The 13,789-nt window shown below is 41.2% G+C and overlaps 1 long non-coding RNA gene across 1 annotated transcript; it reads right to left on the reverse strand.

The window, feature by feature from the left end:
* Window positions 1-12,170: 12,170 nt before the first annotated feature.
* Window positions 12,171-12,621, reverse strand: LOC148010281 (uncharacterized). Its single transcript, XR_015689759.1, has 3 exons — window positions 12,552-12,621; window positions 12,323-12,442; window positions 12,171-12,213 (listed from the first exon to the last, which is right to left on the reverse strand). It is a non-coding gene; the product is annotated as an uncharacterized LOC148010281 (long non-coding RNA).
* Window positions 12,622-13,789: the final 1,168 nt, after the last annotated feature.

The raw sequence follows: 13,789 nt of genomic DNA on the forward strand, positions 1-13,789 counted from the left end.
CCTTCCATGCTCTCCCCCTGCTTTTGTGCTAGGGTTACGAGCTTCTGCTCCTGGGCTTTGAGTTCTTTGCTCATACTCTCGTGCTCTTTCCTTCCAAGGTGTAGTTGATCGGCCATGGACTCGATCTCTTTTCGCTGCTGCTCCTTCTCTTGTCTTCTCTCCTCTTCTTTGGCGTTTAGTTCCTCCATCATCTGCTCAATGTTGGCGATTTTCGCCTCCAGTTTCACATGTTGCATCAGGAGGAGCTTGTATTTTCGCTGTATCTGCACCAGTTCTTGATTTTCGTCCTCAAGCTGCTATTTGTAGCTTTCTTCCATGTCTTCTTTTGCTTTCAATTCTTGCTTGAGGTCAAGTATTTGACATTGTTGCATGGCAATGATGCGGGTTTTCTCTAGTTGGACGGCGGCCATTGACTCTTTCTCTACCTACCAACTCAACCATCGCCATTCTCTTTTCCTCCTTCGTCCTCTCCAATTGGGAGAGCAGCTTGGCAACGTATTTGTCGTAACTAGCTGGTGGTGTCATTGTTGCGTGGGTGGGGGTGGTTGAGGCCTCCATACGCGGGCGCTTCTGGTCCTACCTCGATTCTGCATCTGCGGCTGGCATTTTTTGCCCCATGGCCGTGGCTTCTGTGCTCTTCGCTTGGGCCATTTCTTTACTGATGAAGTATTGCATCCAGGCCACAAAGTTTGAAACCTCCATGCTGGTGGGGATGCTAGGGTGAGCATAGTGGGTTCAGTGGAGGGTGCCATGAGAGTGGGGATAGGATGGAGGGGTGCTTTGTCTTTGCCTTTCGGGACTGCGGGCGGCGCGGCTCATGGTGCCTGCGCGCTAGAGCTAGGCCCTTCTTCCTGCAACTGGCTCCAGGCTCTTGGATCATCCGCCCTGCATTGTTGCTCGATGGACCGGTGTGTGGCCTCGGCCAAGTCCTCCTCTTCCTTTCTTCTTAATTCCTCTTCTTCCTTTGCAGCTCTTCTTTGCCTTTCTTTTTCGGTCTTTTTGTATTCTTCCTCCATTTTCTCATTTTCTTCCTACTCCTCTATTTTTCTCTTTTTAGCCTCCTACTTCGATGCCATTAGGAGAAATATGGACTCTCTTTTTTGCCCCTTAAGGGGTTTCTCTCACCTCTCTCTCTCTAAAAAGAGATTCCAAAATAATATTATAAAAAGAGATCTTCTACAATCAAGAAAATCTCGTTTTTGTGTTTTCAATAGATTTCACCTATTATTTTATTCCCAAACTGCAGGATAAGGTCACTTTTTCTCAAAATCCTCATAACTAAAAAAATACAATTCTATTTTTTCTAAAAACGTAGCCAATCATTCTTTAATGCCCTCATGACTCTTTAATGCCCTCTTTAGTGCCCTCATGACTTTTCAATCATTCTCATTCTCGCTTCTTAAAAGGGCGGAAGTTAAAAAACGATATAAAATGACGTACACATCATATTTTAAGATTATTTTTTACCCAGAGACACCTTTTTGACTCAAGAGTTTCCTTGTAAATTTTCGTCTTTTTTGGACAAGTATATACCTATTTCTGGGCATTTTTTCATTCCCTCAGAAAGCTCTAGTTTTGTCCCAAATTTTGTGCATTCTTCTCTTTCCCTCCAGAATATGGTTTCTTGCATACGAGTTCTTCTGAAGCAGCATTGAGGAGTAGTTTTGATACCATTTGTTGAAATCAAAGAATCTCTATCTACAACACACTCTACCCTGCTACAAGCCATCTTCCTCTTCAGAAATATGCAGTAAGAAATCTCCGTCTTCAACAGTCTATACTACAAGCAATCCAGTGATAATGGAGGTATCTTTATTTTTTAAATCTTTGTGATGTTATTATTCTTCACAGTTGTTGTTCAGTCCTTAAGCATCAATTCATAGAGAGAGAGAGAGAGAGAGAGAGAGAGAGAGAGAGAGAGAGAGAGAGAGAGAGAGAGAGAGAGAGAGAGAGAGAGAGAGAGAGAGAGAGAGAGAGAGAGAGAGAGGAGGGGAGAAGGGGGGGATAGAGAGGACTGTGTGAGATGAACAAAGAAAATAAGTGATAGAGTGACAGATAGTAAATTAGGGTAGAAGATAAGATGATGTTATTGTTTTCCACTAGCCAAGCTTCAGTATGAATGTGTTTAGGGTTTCCTTGATGAATTTTTGTTGTGAGAGAGAGAGAGAGAAAGAGAGAGAGAGAGAGAGAGAGAGAATATTTTGGATAGAAAAGAAGATAAGATTTGATGCTAATTAGAGGTAGATTAAAAGCCAAGATTACAGGCTGATTAGGGGTTGATTAGGGTCTATCAAGACTGAAAGCAAGAGAAAGAGACAAGAACCAACTGGGTTTTAAAAAAAACACAGATATAGTGAATCAAAGGGGTGTAGTTCTGCTATTTGAATGTTAATCCAAGTTAACATTTGCATACTTTTTTTTTTGCAGAATGCAGGTGCAGGATGTACCAAGAGAAAGAGAGATATTCACTTTCAATTGGAGGATGAATATGCACCAATGTTCAAAAGAATTGTGGAAAGAGATGATGCAATAAGATGCAGGATGCAACAAGAAAGAAATGCAGGGAAAAAAAATGTGGACCTTTGGGTTGATGGGTGCATTTATCCACCCGATCCACTCACTCGAAGGCCACCACAATTTGAAGGGCTTACATCATTTGTAAAGTTTGCTTGTGAAGGCAATGAAGGATTGTATCGATACACATGCAGACTTGTCACACAAGGAATAGCAGGGGCTCATCAAACCTTGACAAATATGCAGACAAGATTACAAGGGAATATGCAGTCTTTGATGGAAAAGGATAGATTATTGGCTGAGAAGGATAGAGAGAACCAGAACCTACAACAAGCAATGCCTGTCATTGAAGATGCTATGCATGCTACACACGTGCAGAATATGGAGTTACAGTCTAAAGTCAATGACTTGGAGAAGGAGAATCAAAACATAGAGAGGAAGCTCACAAAAACTTTGGAGATTGGGCCCACTTTAAAAACCAAAGAGGCACGTCGGCGCATCCGATTCGTTAAACCAATTGGCCAATTAGCCAAAGGAAGTGGACAATATCATAGACGGATATATGCTCAATCTACTACAATGAGAAATATGTTTCCTCATGCAGAGAATGATACTATTGCCAAAGTCCTTAGCAAGAATATGGTAAAAAATGCATTGGAAAATTGTAAATTCAGGGACATTGTGGATGGTGTTGCTAGTGAACGTCTTAGGGATGTGAGCAACTTGTTTACTGCTACAGATGCTCAGGGATTATGTGACAAGGTGGGAATGAGTTCTGAGTCATATAGTATGCTCTATCAACAATTGGATACAGGTTTTAAGCAAGTCTTCAATACTAAGCGAGTAATGCCTCTGCCAAAACCATTTCACGTGAAGAAGGCTCGAAAACAACTAAATGAGAAAGTTTTAGAACTAATTGGTGAGCCTACGCATCTGGAACACACACACTTATTGAAGTATGGTTCCAAAGAAGTTGCCTTTGTATTGAATGCATCCAACAACTTTGTATTGGATATATGTAGGGTTCAGATTGCTATGGTCAAGTTTTACAATATGTCTATGGAAGAATGTAGAGGCAAGCTTAAGTTTGTCCTCAAACTTGATGAGAGTGAGATTATCAAGGGGCAAAAACTTGAGCGTGTGAGTATAACACTTATAAATCGAGCATTGGATCCCAACATCGATGAAAAACATCCTTTATACTTCAGTGTACAATCGGAGAATGAAATATGGTGGCTTGCAGCATTTGAAGTACCAAAGGAGGACCATGAAGTACTTAAAGTTTTTTTTAACCTCACTAATATACCCAGTGTTATTCAACAGCAAAATAATGGAGCAGTTTTACATGTTGAGGGGTTTGGGGACTATCAAGTTGAATGGCATCTTGCAGGTGATTTAAAAACATTGAAGTGTATGTTTGGTTTATCAAATGCAGCAAATGCAAAATTTCCGTGCATATACTGCATGCAAACTAGGAAGAAAGGGAAAGATGGAAAGAAAGAATGGCTTGCCAAGGCAGGACAACAGGGTGCTCCGACACATGATCAGAAAGTCATGAGAAATGGAATGCTAATTCCAGTGGATCCAAACTGGCGCCCTATTTTGGAAATACCACTAACAAGGGTTCACTTTTGCACATTGCATTGTTTGGTTAGAATAATTGAGAAGCTAGTATATGAATATATATGCTTTGCATACAAGATGCAGCCCGTGTCAGAATCTGATGCTACATGCAAGAAGGTAGAACAAGTCCTCTCTGAAGTTGGATTGCACGGAGGCCAAGTAGAAATAAAAAAGGACGAGAAAAAATCGGGGAAGAGTGGAAATGTTCCTTGTAAACCATGCTTTGGCGGACCCAAGGCTAGGAAGTTTTTATCTCCACCTCGAGATGAGGAAGGCAATATACTAGTAAAACAACCAGAGAAGTACGAAGCATGGAAAAAGTTGCACCTTGCTGTTTTAGATTGGAGCAATGGGGGACGAACGAGGATTGCGAAGGCAGAAGTGTGGATACACCTAGATAGATTAGCAGCTCTCTTACAGAAGTTGGGGTTTATGGATGGTGATGCTAATGCATTTAAAGAGACAGCTGCTATATTTCATAAGTCCATGGTGGAGGCATGGACTACAAATAGCATAACACACTACATGGTCAGTATTATCACCATTGCAAAAAAAAATCATCATTTCGAATTACTTTGTGTTTCTAATCTCTTTTCTTGTGCAGCATATACTTGAAGCACATGGTCCATACTTTGCAGATCAAGGAAGTTTGGCAATATGGTCAACTCAAGGCATGGAAAGATCTCATTGGCAAGCTCGCTGTGCTTTTCAAAGGCAACTGATCATGGAGGTGGCATCAATGATTCCAATTCTATGAGGCAATTATTCCAATGGTGGTATAGGAGACTAGAGATATGATACGAGGAAAAAGAAAAGAAGTCCAAAACATCTCAAGCAGAATCTATAAGTAGGGCAATATATGAAGTGAGAAAAGCAAGATATGAAAACAACACAGCTAGACAACAGCACGCAGAATGGTTGGCAACCCAAGAGAGAGATGGCAAAAAATGGAGACCTAGATAAAGATAATAATTTTGATGCATTTAGAGTCCACAAGAGAGCACAAGTCCCAAGGATATGACACATCAATACTCATATCTCTAACATGAGATTTCTTATAAATTTTCTTTAAAATTTCAAAGGTTTGTCACTATATTTTTCAAAGTCGATTTCGAACTTTGTTTTTTAATTATGAAAAGTCCATTTTGAAATCCTAAGACAAAGATATGAAAATTCTAAACATTGGAACATTCATTGGCCTAGAGAGAGAGGGGGGGCATGAGGGGGGTGTCAGGAGATAGAGAGAGGTAGGGATGGGGTGGAGAAATGAAATGAAATGATAAATTTAAAATTCATTTACACCACAGTAAGTTTGAAAGTTTCGTATTTAAGTCGTCTCTCCTTTCATTTTTTCCCATTGCTCTCCACTCTACCCTCCACCTTTCTATCCTTCATTATCACAGCCATGGCACGTTCCAAGCTTCCTATCAAAAAGGCGCCTGCGAGAGCAAGAGCTCAACACTCTTCCGAATCTAGTGAGCGTACTGTGAGTGACAAAGATCCCCTGGTGACCGATAACGGTGGCCCTACTGCAGCCAATAATGGTGGCGCTACTGTGGCCAACAATGGTGGCCCTAGTATGGTCGATAATGATGGTTCGCCATTGTCCAGAAATGGTGGTCCACATGCTCCAGCTGCTCCACCTCCCACTACTGCTCCAACTCGTAATACACGCCCTCCAACACATAAAAAGCGAAGATGGAGACCAGGCACAGCTGCGCTACGCGAGATAAGGAAATTCCAGAAGAGTGCCGACTTGATTATTCCTAAGGCACCATTCTCCAGGTTGGTGCGAGAAATACTGCAAGATCTACAGTCAGGGCATCATCACAAGTTCTTTTCGAGGAACCAGGCAAGGAATGTGGGGCGATGGTCAAGCCAAGCCTTGCTTGCTCTCCAAGAAGCAGTTGAAAGCTACTTGATTGATCTAATGAGTGATGGTCAACTTTTAGCCATTCATGCCCGACGTATCACTATTAAGCCCATAGATCTGGTTCTTGTTCGCAGGATCCGCAATAACAAGGATGCATTTAATCTTAATGTCAACAATATGCTTTGAGAAGCTACCTTGTAGTTGGATCTATGTTTTTAGCTCAGGTTTGGTTGTAGATTGTAAGGATCTTAGTTTTGGGTTATCTTTCCAATAGACCTTCAAGTATTTGATAGTAGTGGCCTACAAAATGGAGCTAAATTTTCCCTAGCTCTAGTCGTACTTGGTGCGATGCACTATCTACCGTGTATTTCATAGTTTCGCAATGCTAAATCCAATATGTGATATTCTATTTTGACCATGTTTCACATTGTGTGAATTTTCAAGTTTCAAATTTTGTAAGTAGTTTTGTTGAGGATAAATTCAATGTGCAACCACGTACACATCGGTGATCAGTTGTACATGGGCCGATGCACTATATCCTTACTATATTTAGTGGTTTGGCAACAGTATATCTGATGCGATATTCCATTTTACACATGATTTATTTTTTGTCAATTTTTAAGTTTCCAATGTTTCGCATTGCGAGGTTGACAATACATTTAATCTGCAGTTGCACACACTCATTATCAATACATTTAATCTACAGTTGCGAGGTTGACAATACATTATCAGTGCAGTATAATGCAGTTAACGCATTTTCAAAAAAAGATTGAACCGTCAAATTTATAAATCGGAATCTGGTGAAACTTCACCCTCATGCTGGGCATTAGAAAAACTCATTTATATTAAAATTTTGGCCCCATTAGAAGCCTCTGGGTCACCTGTCCGGAGGCTCGCGTCTGGGGCCCTGAATCTGGGGATTCAGGGCCCCAGACGCGAGCCTCTGGATCTGAATCCCCAGACGCGAGCCTCCGGATAGGTGATCCAGAGGCTTCTGTTGGGGCCAAATTTTTTTTGGATGGTTGATGTGTCCTTGAGGAGCCTACAGGTAAAATTTCATGTGAATCGGAGCACTGGTGATATTTTTCCTAAGCGTGGATTCATTAATTGAAATTTTAGGGTTTTTGAAAAGTTTGGCTATAAGTTTAAAGTTTCACCTCATTTTACACATTTCACTTTTGAGTTCTGAGTTCTCTCTCCTAGAAGACATGGTACGCACCAAGCAAGCGGCCCGGAGATACCCCCCTGGAAATTCCATACGGCAGCCACGTCCTCCAGCTCCACCACCACCACCACCACGCCAGCATCGCAAGCGTCGATGGAAGCCAGGCACAGTGGCTCTTCGCGAGATCCGCCACTACCAGAAGACCACTCACCTCCTGATACCGAAGGCTTCATTCCAAAAGTTGGTGCGGGAGATCATGGAGGGCATACTAATCATGAACAACAGGAACCAGTTTCCAAACACATCACGCGCGAAACAACCGGATCGCTGGACTGCCCAGGCCCTCCTCACACTACAAGAAGCTGCTGAAGCCTACCTCATCGACTTATTTGGAGACTCAGTCTATGCAGCGGTGCATGCAAGGAGGGTCACTGTCACCGAGAGGGATCTGCGGATAGTCAGGTTCTTTCGGCGATGGAAAGATAGTCCTCGCGGAGGTCAGCAAGGATAGAGGTGTACAAACTCAAAAGCACATGGAATGTATCTTCTGAAGACATTTTGTAAAGCCTTGGTCGTAATGGACCCCATGTAAAATTATTATTAATACAAATACAAAGTTTTTGGCGCGTCTTATTTTTGTTTAGTCACTTGATATTTATTTTATTTACGTCGTTGAGTTATCGTTACATGCGTTCGAACAAATACATGTTGCGCACGAATTCGATAAAGCACTGTGTATTAAATTTAGGGTACGAATCGTGTTACGTATAAATTCGATAAATAAATGTAACATTCAAGTAAAAAAAAACAGTAAATGACACGTATCACAAACTACATTGCACGCGAATCCAACAAACATCAGTTTTCATTACTTGAAGAGAAGATTACAAAGTGCAGTACATCAGTGATGCGATATCAGTAGGCAATAAGTACATCTATTCTCTCCTAGGCTTCTTGGAGCTAGGCTCCCCATGGTCAGAGCTATTCTTGATCATAGGCAACAATACATTTTGCCCCAATAGTTCCTGTCTAATGACAGTGGGGTCTTCAACACCGGCAACCATGCCACGGGCCACCATGGAGAAAAATGGGCCAGACCTAGTACTTGTGAATAAGTAGAGAAGCTTCGAACGTCGAAGCAACACTACTTTCTCCAGGCTGGCGTTGGTCGGGATGGTCTTGAAGGGCCCAGCCTTTGTTAGTGCCCTCAACTTCAAGAAGTTCTCTGCAAAAGCAGGGGAGCATGTCTTATGAAATACAATAATGTCGTTGACAAGCTGCCCAACATACTCCTTCAATGCCGAGTCTTGCACCCTTCCTTGGCTACCAGATCGGCCACCCTGCCTAGATGAAAACTCATCTATATAGACAATCTCCTGCAACACACAAGTTCAGTATCAGACTCACTATGCATGAAGTGTGCTGAAGATATATAAATCATATTCATATGAAACTTAACCAGTAGGGCCTCTAGGGCATCGGGAGCACACACATGTGTTTTTGCCGGGATCGGGCCCCCAGAAGTGCCCTGGCCGGAGGCTCGCGTCTGGGGGCCTGAATCTGCAGATTCAGGCCCCCAGACGCGAGCCTCCGGCCAGGGCACTTCTGGGGGCCCGATCCTGGCAAAAACACATGTGTGTGCTTGCGATGCCCTAGAGGCCCTATTGGTTAAGTTTCATATGAAACCGAGAACATTACCTTCTCTGCATCATCTATCTGCCGCTGTAATGGAGCATCCAGGTCTGCTCCTGCCACTGGGCTGCCCTCGTCTCTCTCCTGGGTAGGCACTGCATAGTCGGGTCGAGGACCAAAAAGGCTTTCCTGCAACCGCTCGAACTCCTCATCAGAGATCTAATACTGTGGCGCCGCATCCTCAATCTGCTCCTGGATGCTCACAATGGCAGAGATGTCATCGATGCTCGTGCCATCATAACGAGCCACCTCATCAACATGTGTTGGGGCATCCTGTAAATCAAAATCTATGAAATCACTAGGTGCATCACGCACCATGATACAATATAGTTCTTCTTCCCTAAGCTCCAACAACTCTAGCACATCCTGCATGAGTAGATATTCCACCCCCTCGATGGTGATAGCATGGAGAGAAGAGAGGGGTGGCTCTTCGCTCGTGGGCATCTCATTAGGGCAGGGAGGTGGGTGCACAATGGCCAAGCTCTGTGCTGCCTCAACACTCAGATCGAGAGTGATCTCCTCAGGCTCCCTCTCAAAGTACTCTAATAGTGGCCGAGAGGGTGCGTCGATGTCCTCGTCACTGTCCTCTTGCACCTCAGTGCACATAACATATATGGCAAAGGCGGCATCCCTCTCAATGAGATCCATCGTGACGTGGTCCTGTGACGAGGTGGGCACTGCTCTAGCGCGGAGATGTTGCCCCACATGCACCAGGGCTCGACTTATCACCTTTGCATGGCTGGATCCGGCACACAAACTATACAAAAAATCCATGGGAACCCACCTGAGAGTGGAGTCGGGAATAGAGCAAGTGAGAGGGTTCACTGCATCACAAAACGATGCTAGTATACTAGAGTCAGGGTCTACAGTGGAAAGCGAGCTCTCTAGACTCAAGGTCACGCAAAACCTAGGGTATATCTAGTCCCCTATGTGCGCGTCGCATGTGGAACTGATCCATGCGGCGAAGGCGGGAGTGGTAGCCATGGCACACAAAGAGAGAAGGAATGAGAGCACAAGTGTAGGGAAGTGGAGAATGAAAGTGAAAATGAGTTTGGAGTTATAGCTTTTATGTGTCTAGGGTTTTAAATAAAGGTTCTTTATAAAGTTATTAATTCTAAAGTTTCAAATTAAAACTCTTACCTTAGTTTCTTTATTTCAGTACTTTAAAGTCACTGTTAAAATTACTCATACAGACAAACGCTTCGTTCTACATTATTATATCCTCGAATATGTTTGGGTCGCTGAGTATATTCAAGTCTAACGAGAGAAAATATATAATTTTTTAAAGAAAATAAATCTAAAAGGCATTGAAATTCCCTTTGGATCCAATTTAATATTAAAATGTAATAAACGAGCAGCAGAGATGCGCTACAATATATCATTGTGCAAAGACAATATTCTCTAGATTATAGACCTCTAACCTGCAATTTAATTATGATTTTTAACTGCACGATTGAGTAATTACAGTATGTATTATCGCACGCTTGGATCACAGTAAACTAAAATTTAAAGTACTCAGAAGTTCAAAAAAGGTATGTATTCGCTCTTTATAAAGTTTTTTTACAAGGATTCCACTATCTCAAGGATATGTGGAGAAGCACATTGTTTACATGTCATGGATTGCTCACTACGAGTCCTGACTTTTCTATTATCTAACTTGAAATAGAAGTTGTAGAGGGGCTCACTAGACATTAATTGGATTTCTTGTCTCAGAAAATAAATGGGCCAATGACTCTCTGCACTGACTACGAAAGGATTATGACCACTCCACAAGATTACCACATCTACGAGCGCTGTATGTGTGTCATCTCGGATATCTTGATCCAAGCTGATCCACTCCCCTCGCAAAAGTCGCCATCTTCTATATCGAAAGTGAACGCACAGAGTTTGTCTAGCAATGAAATACCTGTAATAAAAACAAAAATAATGGTAAGTGATCAATGCGACTAACATAACAATTCATCTAAGCGAGACCTATGTCAATTAAATCAAGGTATGCAAAGTAGTAAAAAAGTTTTACCTGAATGTAATATCAGATTGGTTGACCCTGCACTCAATCGTCTCATCAAAATGTGTTCTTTTGACTTCCCAAGACTCACCCAATAGCTGACTCATCCATTCCTCGGATGGACACTTGCATTGATAAGTAATCTTTGTTTTCTTCAAAACATCACATGAACCAAACAAATGTGCAAACAATGAGAATGGAATAAACCAATTAAGATGCACATCTTTGGAGCCTGTGGTGGGTTTCATAGCACTATTGATGTCAGATTTTATCTTCGACTTGCAAGCTCCTGACAACTCCAAGCTACCAATGAACCATTCACCACTAGACAATGGCGGCAATGGGACATGCTGCAATCTCTGGCTTTCTACCACATACAATGAATTATAAAAATATATATTTTGAGTGGCAAGTTGACTTGTAGAGGTATTATCATAGATCAAAGAACCTATCTCTTCATGCCAAACATGTATCTTGCCGCTTAAACATTCCACATTCTGCCATTCATGCAAAGTCGATGGATATAGAGCTGTCAATCAAACAAGACTGAATTAGAATACTGCAAAGACTTTTAAAAACAACTCTGATACAAAAGAATAATCAATGATAAAATTTAACAACTTACTGTTTTGTTTATAATTTGCAATGTTGTTCTCGTCGTGTACAGAGATTTGTTTATGCGTATAAACATGTTGAATCAACACTTCTGTTACTGCACTTGTGCCATTAAACACTTTTCTGAACTCTAGAATTCTACCTTTCCAATGTTTGCTAGGGTTTGCAATATCCTTGCGCTTGACCTTGAAACTCCCTCGAGTACTTGGGCGCATCAAAATCCAATCCAACTTATAATACTTATCACAAATCCAATTACCGCCATTATCTTTCCTGTTGAAGACCTCCACTGCAAGTATGCTACTGATATTTTTCCTCCGTGAAGACATCTGTAACAACCAAATACAAAAGTTACCTATCAACATGTGTATAATTTGCAAATGTTATCTCCAAATGAAATTAAATTTAAATGGATCAATTTAAAAAAGAAACATTGTACCTGTAATTTCTTTCACAAAGATCCCTAGATATGTTGAACAAGAAGTTGACTTATAGCAAGACCATTGTTCCTTCACTGACAGATTCCTGTAGTACAAAAACAAAAGAAATATTGGGTCAACACATACATATAACTTATATAGGCTTTGTCCAAATGCATTGAAATTTAACCATGGAACAGTAGTAAAAAATGGCAATATACCTGTGGCTTTCTCTGCAAAAAATCCCAAAGATATTGTAGAAGTTGAGTTCTTAATAAATCATTGTTCTTCACCCTCGGAGATTCTTGGAGTAAAAAAACAAAGGAAAGCTCAGTATGCATGTAACTTGTATACATTTTGTCTAAACGAGATAAAATTTAACAGTGGAGCAACAAAAAAACAAGACAATATACCTGTAACTTTGTTTACAGAGAAACCCTAAGATGTTGAAGAAGAAGTTGAGTGTTCAAAATCCCAAAGATGTTGTAGAAGTTGAGTTCTTAATAAATCATTGTTCTTCACCCTCGGAGATTCTTGGAGTAAAAAAACAAAGGAAAGCTCAGTATGCATGTAACTTGTATACATTTTGTCTAAACGAGATAAAATTTAACAGTGGAGCAACAAAAAAACAAGACAATATACCTGTAACTTTGTTTACAGAGAAACCCTAAGATGTTGAAGAAGAAGTTGAGTGTTCAAAATCCCAAAGATGTTGTAGAAGTTGAGTTCTTAATAAATCATTGTTCTTCACCCTCGGAGATTCTTGGAGTAAAAAAACAAAGGAAATCTTAGTATGCATGTAACTTGTATACATTTTGTCTAAACGAGATAAAATTTAACAGTGGAGCAACAAAAAAACAAGACAATATACCTGTAACTTTGTTTACAGAGAAACCCTAAGATGTTGAAGAAGAAGTTGAGTATTCAAAATGTCACTATTATTGACTGTAAGAGACTCCTAGAGCATCAAAACAAAAGAAATTACATGTCAGAGAATGCACATAACTTGCACAGGTTTTCTCCAAACGAGATAAAACTTTACCATAGAACATCTATGGAAGAGAAAAATATACCTGTAGAGTTTTGTGAAGAGAATCTTAGGGCTTTGGTAAAATGAGCTCTGCTCTCATGAAACACATGAATCTCTCTCTGTGCTTGTGCAAAGAAAATGAAATTTTACAGGGTTACAGACATGGCAAGAAACAGTGAGGCTGTAAAATTTCGTCAGGAAAAAAGAAGCGGGGAAAGAGATATGACAAATTTGAGTTCCGCCTAAAAAAGAGGGGGAAACTGAAAAGGGGAGAAAAGAAAAGTCAAACATAAAAAATAAGAAAATGAAAATTCGAGGCACAAACTTCCAAGAAGTGACAGCTTTGTACTCCCCTTTTCCCTTATTTTATTGCTGAGGGAAGATTTGGTCCAAGATATGGCTAGAAGATTCATGTTACATGAATCTGGAATCCCAGCTCTCTCATTGGTTAGGCCTATATTTGTTTATTCACTCCTTAAGGGGCAAAAAAGAGAGTCCATATTTCTCCTAATGCTTTTTAGCCCACTTGACTTGCTCTGTTGCTTCTTCTTCTTCCTGCTTTCTCTTCTTCTCCCTCTCCTCGGCCTCCCTGAGGGATTGTTTTTTTGCTTTTTCCAAATCTTCATTTTCCTTCTTGCAGCCTTAATCAGGTTTCTTTTTCTTCTACGATGTCTTCTTCTTGGTTTCCTTGAGCTGCTTTTTGCTTGATTGCTCTTCTTGCCCCTGTCCTTCCTTGTCGGTCTCAGTCCTGTGGCTGGACCTCTCCTGGTACTGCTGAGGGGGTGACCTGTCAAGCGTTTCCCCTTCCCCCTCTTCTGCATCCTGCATCTCTTTCACGGCCTCCTGGATG

This window comes from Lygodium microphyllum, chromosome 30 (assembly GCF_053477565.2).
Source record: "Lygodium microphyllum isolate KBCC chromosome 30, Lygodium_microphyllum_v1.1.10, whole genome shotgun sequence".
In the NCBI taxonomy this organism is placed as follows: Eukaryota; Viridiplantae; Streptophyta; class Polypodiopsida; order Schizaeales; family Lygodiaceae; genus Lygodium; species Lygodium microphyllum.